The sequence below is a fragment of the Apteryx rowi genome, unplaced genomic scaffold (assembly GCF_003343035.1).
Source record: "Apteryx rowi isolate R43461 unplaced genomic scaffold, aptRow1 scaffold_154, whole genome shotgun sequence".
Classification (NCBI taxonomy): Eukaryota; Metazoa; Chordata; class Aves; order Apterygiformes; family Apterygidae; genus Apteryx; species Apteryx rowi.
The window spans coordinates 941793-947695 of NW_020447797.1; positions in this window are offsets into that span (position 1 = coordinate 941793).

Consider the following 5903-nt stretch of genomic DNA (forward strand, 5'->3'; position numbering starts at 1 on the left):
ACACGCACCAGGACATGCGACACCCGGAGGATTTTTAAACCACATCCCAGTCCCGCTGCCCACCCGGCCCCGCTCACCCGGATAGTCAGACGAGCRCTGGGCGCTGCTCAGAGCGGTCATGAAAGCAGCCAGGTTCACCGTCCCGTCTTCTGCACCATCCCAACCAACCCCGGCACGGGGGGAAGGACACGGAGGAAGGGACAGAAAAGCAAACAGATGTTTATGAGTCAAGTAGTAGCTAGAAAGTGAAATAACATTTTCTGAAACAGAGCATGAGCCAGCAGAGCGCTGGCTGCACTGATTTTAAATTCATCCTTCTGGGCCTTTGAACCGCAGGAAATCCTACTTGAACCATTTACTGAAYGGAGCAAAACTGGCTTTAAGCAGAGGTTATCCTGGGCTGGGCACATCTCTATTAGCAGTTGTCACAGGCTTGATTTAGACTAGTCCGGGCTCGTTTAAAGCCAGGTGATAAACCAGGACACACTTCTGACTTTGCAATCTCAGAGCATCCCTGGTTGGCACAAGACGAGGGTCCCCCCATCGATGGACCCGACTGTGCCGGTGGGAAGGGGGCAGCTCCTGCGCCCAGAGGTGCTGCCTCCAGTTTGCACCAGTAGAACCAGTCCRAGACACTGTCACCTCAAACTTAATTGTGCTATGGAGAGATGTTACCCCTCTGTGCAGGGACGGTGTTGAACGTGGGAGACGAGGACGTGTCCCCTCCTGTGGGACCCCCAGGGGAAGGCAGGGGCGGCTGCAAGACTCACTTTCCGGAGCCACCTTCTGCAGAGCCTCCTCAAACTCCTGCTCCGTCGGGCGGATGCCCATGGTTTGGAGGATGAAGCGCAGCTTTGCCGCCTCGACATTATCTGCTTTGATCCTGTTGACGYGCTCAGAAGTGTCCTGCAAAGCTGCGGAGCCCGCAGAGAACATCAGGGAGGTTATCGGGTCCTGCTAGCGGGTGTTTATTTATCCACGGCAATGCTTGCGACGGAATTGGATGCTTTTCCGGTGCTGGCACTGGGCTGGGTGGAGAATTTTCTGACCAGACACTCTGTGCCCATGGCCCAGCCTTGGGGATGAAATAAATGCTAAAGACACCCATATTTTTTGGGGTGCTCAGTTATGCGCTCTGTACCTCAGTTTCCCTAAGCCAAAGGAGGGATAAAACCCAGCCTCACTCGGCTTTACCAGTGATGCCAGGCAGAGAAACAAGCCGGGAGCTGCTCCGAGCCTGCGGGAATCGAGGCTGTGTCCCTAATCGCGATCCGGGGGCTCAGCACCCCGGGAAATGCTGCCTCTCGGCCTGCAAACGTCTCCTCCGTGGCTAAACGCGTGCGAAAGCTGCCCCACGCGCCTGGAGGCCGCGCGGCAGTGCCGTCTCCACCGCCCGCCGCCGCGCGCGGCTGCCTCTTACCCGCGTCCTTGCGGCGGCGCTCGGAGTCGCCCGGCGCCGCCACCCAGTCGGAGACGTCCACCTCCCCGCGGGCGTTTCGCGGCCCCGTCCGCAGCGTGCCGGGCGGCAGGCGGACGCCCAGGCTGAGCAGAGCCGGCTGCAGGTCGGCGGTGGCGGCGATGGAGCCCTGCTTCGTCTTGCCGAAGGCCTCGTAGACGGGCTGGAAAGCTGCAGGCGCCCAAAGGGGCAGAGCGGTTCCCGCAAAGCTGCCCAGCCCAGGCAGGGACCGCTGGCGTGGGCGGCTGCGGAGAACGTCCCCTTGCTGTCTTCCCATAAAAACAAAAAAAACCTCAAGAAAAGGAAAAAAACCCTCAAGAAAATAAAAAAACTCAAGAAAAGGAAAAAAAAAATTTTTGCTTTAGCCTCTTTGGGATGAACCGTCTCTGTTCCCCTCGCAGGGTGAGGGGGATTCGTTCCCACAGGGCTGGGAAGGAGCTGCCGGAGCAGCTTGGCTCGGGAGTGGAAAGCTTTGCTTAGCCGAGCTAAAACGGGAGTCAAATCCACGGATAGCGACTCCCCCGTCCCCGGCTCACCCTCGGAGGCGGCGGCGGCGGCAGCAGTCCGGCTCAGCGCCCCCAGGAAGCCGTGGAAGTCGAGGTTCCCGTGCGCTGCAAGAAGGAGCGGCCGTTGGCGCGGGGCCCGGCGCGGCCGCGAGCGGCTCCCGGTGCCGGCGCTCACCGTCGACGGGGACGAGCTCGAGGGCCCGCCGCAGCTCGGCGCCGCTCGCCGGCAGCCCCAGCGCCCGCAGCACCCGCGGCAGGTCCTCCGCCTGGATCTGCCCGTCCCGGATGGCGCGGAAGATGAATTGCGCTCGTGACGGCCCTGCAGGAGATGGCCAAGGGGCTGTGGAGGCCCCCGAGACCTCTGCCTTGGCCGGGATGTGACATGCCACCTCCCGGCCAGCCGGCCGGGGACCCCGGTCTCTAGCGGTGCCCCTCGAGCAGACCCAAAGGCTCATCCCACGCTCCCAGTGCCGGTGGCAGCTGGCTCTTCTCAAACCGGTTTGCAATGGGATGAATGCGCCAGCACTGGGAGTTACCTTCCATCTCCAGCCCAGCCTGGTCCTGATCCTCTCCCGCCTTGTCGTACACGTCCGTATAGAGGTTGCACGAGACTTTGCTCTTCCTATGGAGGGAGCAGACGGACACACGACGAGCGTCAGCGCTGAGCACCCATCTCCCTGCCTGGGGGATCTTGGAGGGTGCTGGCTGCCGAACCCGGGTGCCAGCACCGGCTGGTCCCCACGTTACCTGCTGTGGGGTGCGATGGCCACCGATGCACCTGGCGCCCTGCTGCCGGCCACGTCGGTGAGGCCGGGACCGCCGGGCCGCGGCGCCTGGGGGAGGCCGTCCCTGTCGCAGCCGGCCCGGGAGGCGTGCCGTGGCTGCCAAACCCGGCCGCAGCTCCCGTCCTTGCTTTTCCCTTTCTTCTTGCCCAGCGGCCAACGTTGCTTCAGGAGCATCTCGATGGAAGGGGTGGTCTAGGGCCGGGAGCGTCCGCGCCGTCAAGCGCGGGCCGAGTCCAGGGGAGAGGAAAGGGGGGGACGCGGCAGCCCCATCCCCACGAGGATCCCCGGGAGCCTTCGCTGCCCGAATCCATCTGCAGGCCAAATCCTCACCCGTGCTTCCCGGATGGGGGGGGGGAAGATCCCCATGCACGGCCCCGAGCCCGGCACATCTCCAGGGCCGGGATCGCCTGTGCCCGAGGGGGTCCAGGCGGCACCTGGGCAACCATGCGCATGGGCCACCACTGCCCGCCCTCACCTGCGTCCCCTCCTCCACCTGGGGCACGTCCTTCCTGCACACGGCGCGCTCCGACGGACACGTCTCAGCGGCGAGCGGCRGGCGCCGCGGCGCTGCCCACCTGCGACGGCGTCCGCCCCGTCACTGCCTGGCGCCTCTCCCCCCGAGGCCGGGCGGATGCCGGCTCTCCGTGCGTCCGAGGAGGAGGCCCCCCCCCATCCCAAACCTTACTTGGGGGTCTTGCTGGATGCGGAGGCCCCGGCGGGGGCCGTCGTGGCGCGGGCGCACGAGGACGCCTCCCTGCCCTGCGCCGAGACGTGCCGCTGCTGCCCGCCGGCCGCGGGGCCGCGGGGTTTCGGCAGCGCGCCGGGCTCCATCCCTTGCTCAGCTCACGCCTCCGGCCACGGCTCGACCCTGCTGGGGACGGGGGCACCCGCSTGGCACCCCGGGGCCTCGCGCCGTGGCCGGCAAGGGTGCGCCGCGGTGCTGTGCGTCGCGCTGCCCCGTGCGTCGTGACCCCTCGCGCCGCCAGCCAGCTGCAAAGCCCCGGCGATGGGGACCCCGATCCCTCCSCAGACCCTCCAGCAGGACGGACGGGGACCCCGAAGTCAGCAAGCGTCCCGCGAGCCCAGGCTCACGCTGTGTGGGCGCACACACGTGCTGCTCCGAGACCTGCCCGCCCCCTGCCTCAGTTTCCCCATCTGACACAGCAGCAGCGCTGGCCCCGTCTCCCCTTCCGTCACCCTTGGGCTGCTGACCTGCAGTGCCACTGATGCCGGGCTGTGACCCCACGGGTGGGGGACCGTGTCCCCTGCCACGGGCGCCGGCCGGGGCTGCCTTTGCACCGGGTGCGTGGCCATCTTACCCTGCGGGTGCCGGCGCCGGCTGCCTCAGGTGCTCGTCCTGCCCCGTGCTGGTCCCTGCTGGCATGGGCAGCCCCGGAGCCTGCTGCCCGGTGTCCCCCCTCCGCCTGATGCCACCGTTCTGCCCGGTGTCACTGCTTTTCCTGATGTCACAGAGCACCCAAGGGTGCTGACAGAGGCTTGGTGGCTGCGGGGCATTCCCTGGTGCTTGGGGACAGTGCTGGGTGCTGACCTGCCCCAAGCACCATGCTCTGGCCATGTCCCCCGGGGTCTCTAAGGGGCAGGATGGCATGAGGACGGGGACAATGTCCAGGGCCCAGCAGCTCCATCGCGTCCCAGTGACTGAGCTTGCTGGACCCTGCGCTGTGCCTCTAGCAGGATGGGGCCCTTGCACAGCTGTCCCCAACGCAGGGGCTCGATGCGTCACGTGGGGCCGCGGGAACGACCCGCGCTGGCCGGGGCACCCAGGAGGAGGGCGGCCGCCCCCAACCCCAGACGGCATCCTGACGCCGTGGCTGGCATCCATGGTGCCACGAGCTCTCCCGGGTGTCAAGCGCGTCCCCAAAGCTAGCGCTGCTTCAGGGCAAGGGCAGCGGCTGAGCCGAAGCCCCAGYGCCGCGGGCTCCTTCCCGGCTGCTTTGCTCTGCGCTTGGGTCAGCCTGGGGCTCTTCCTCCTCCTCTTCCTCCGTGTTACAGCCCAGCTCTCCCTTGGGTGCACGTTTTCCTTCCCCTTGGCCAACCCTGCATTTGAAACGCTGCTGCTTGGACCAAACCGAGCTGAGCTGAGCCCAAACTAAGCCTGTGCCCCGGCAGTGCCGGGGAAATACTGGTCCTGAGCCYCCTCCCCGGCGCAGCTGGGGGCACTGAGAGCTGCTCCAGGTGCCTCCATCGAGGCCACCCACGGAGGAAGGYCAAGCCCGCGGCTTTCCCCGTTAGGTGCCGTCCCTGCTCTGGTCCGCAGCACCCCGCATCCCGGTGCCGCGGAGCATCGGCCGGCCGGAGAGCRGCCCGTCCTGCTCCTCGCTCGCAGCGCCGGACGGACCCAAGCCCCGTTCAAGGGTTTTTCCTGCCACTTTTTGCCATCCCAAAACGCTGCTCCAAGAGGTGCCTGCCGTGGCCGCTGGGTGTCCCTGCAGCCCCGCGCGTGGCGGTGCGCGACGCGGTGCCCGGTGGGTGCGCGGGGCTGGACGCGGTGCCCGGGCCCCGCTCCCAGGTTTAGCACCATCGCTCCCGGGCCGGGCCCCGGTAGTCGCCGGGACAGTGCTGCAGTGGGCTCGGCCCAGCTCCCCTCYGCCGGGAGCTTTGCCAGCACACGGAAGGGCTTGCGGGTACCTGGGGGGTGGGGGCGCAGGGGAAGTGTGGGGCAGGACTGGGGCCGGCTGGGGTTTTCCCAGGTTGGAAGAGAGGGAAGGCAGCTGCTGGGAGCATGAGACCGGCTCTGCTCAATCCCCATCCTGCCACCCCGCTTGGACCAGCTCCTCCATCCCCATCGGACCGGCTTCTCCATCCCCATCCTGCAGCCCTGCTCGGACCAGCATCCCTGTCCCCCCATCCCCTTCCCATCCCTCCCAGGCGCAGTGGCTGGCCGTGCCCGCTCCTCTTGGTGGTGGCCCTGAGCACCGTGATGGCGCCAGGCCTTGCCCAGGGAGACACCCCAGACCCCAGCACGGGCCCTCCAGCGCCAGGCCAGCAAGAGCCACCCGTGCTGCTGGGGACTGAGGGGGAGCTGGGGTGCCCCTGGGTGCCACCGGCCGACGCGCTGCAGAGTCAGTGCCAGCCGCTGGGACCCTGTAAGGCAGGAGGCCTTGGCACAGCCTGTGCACGTGGACACCGACACCG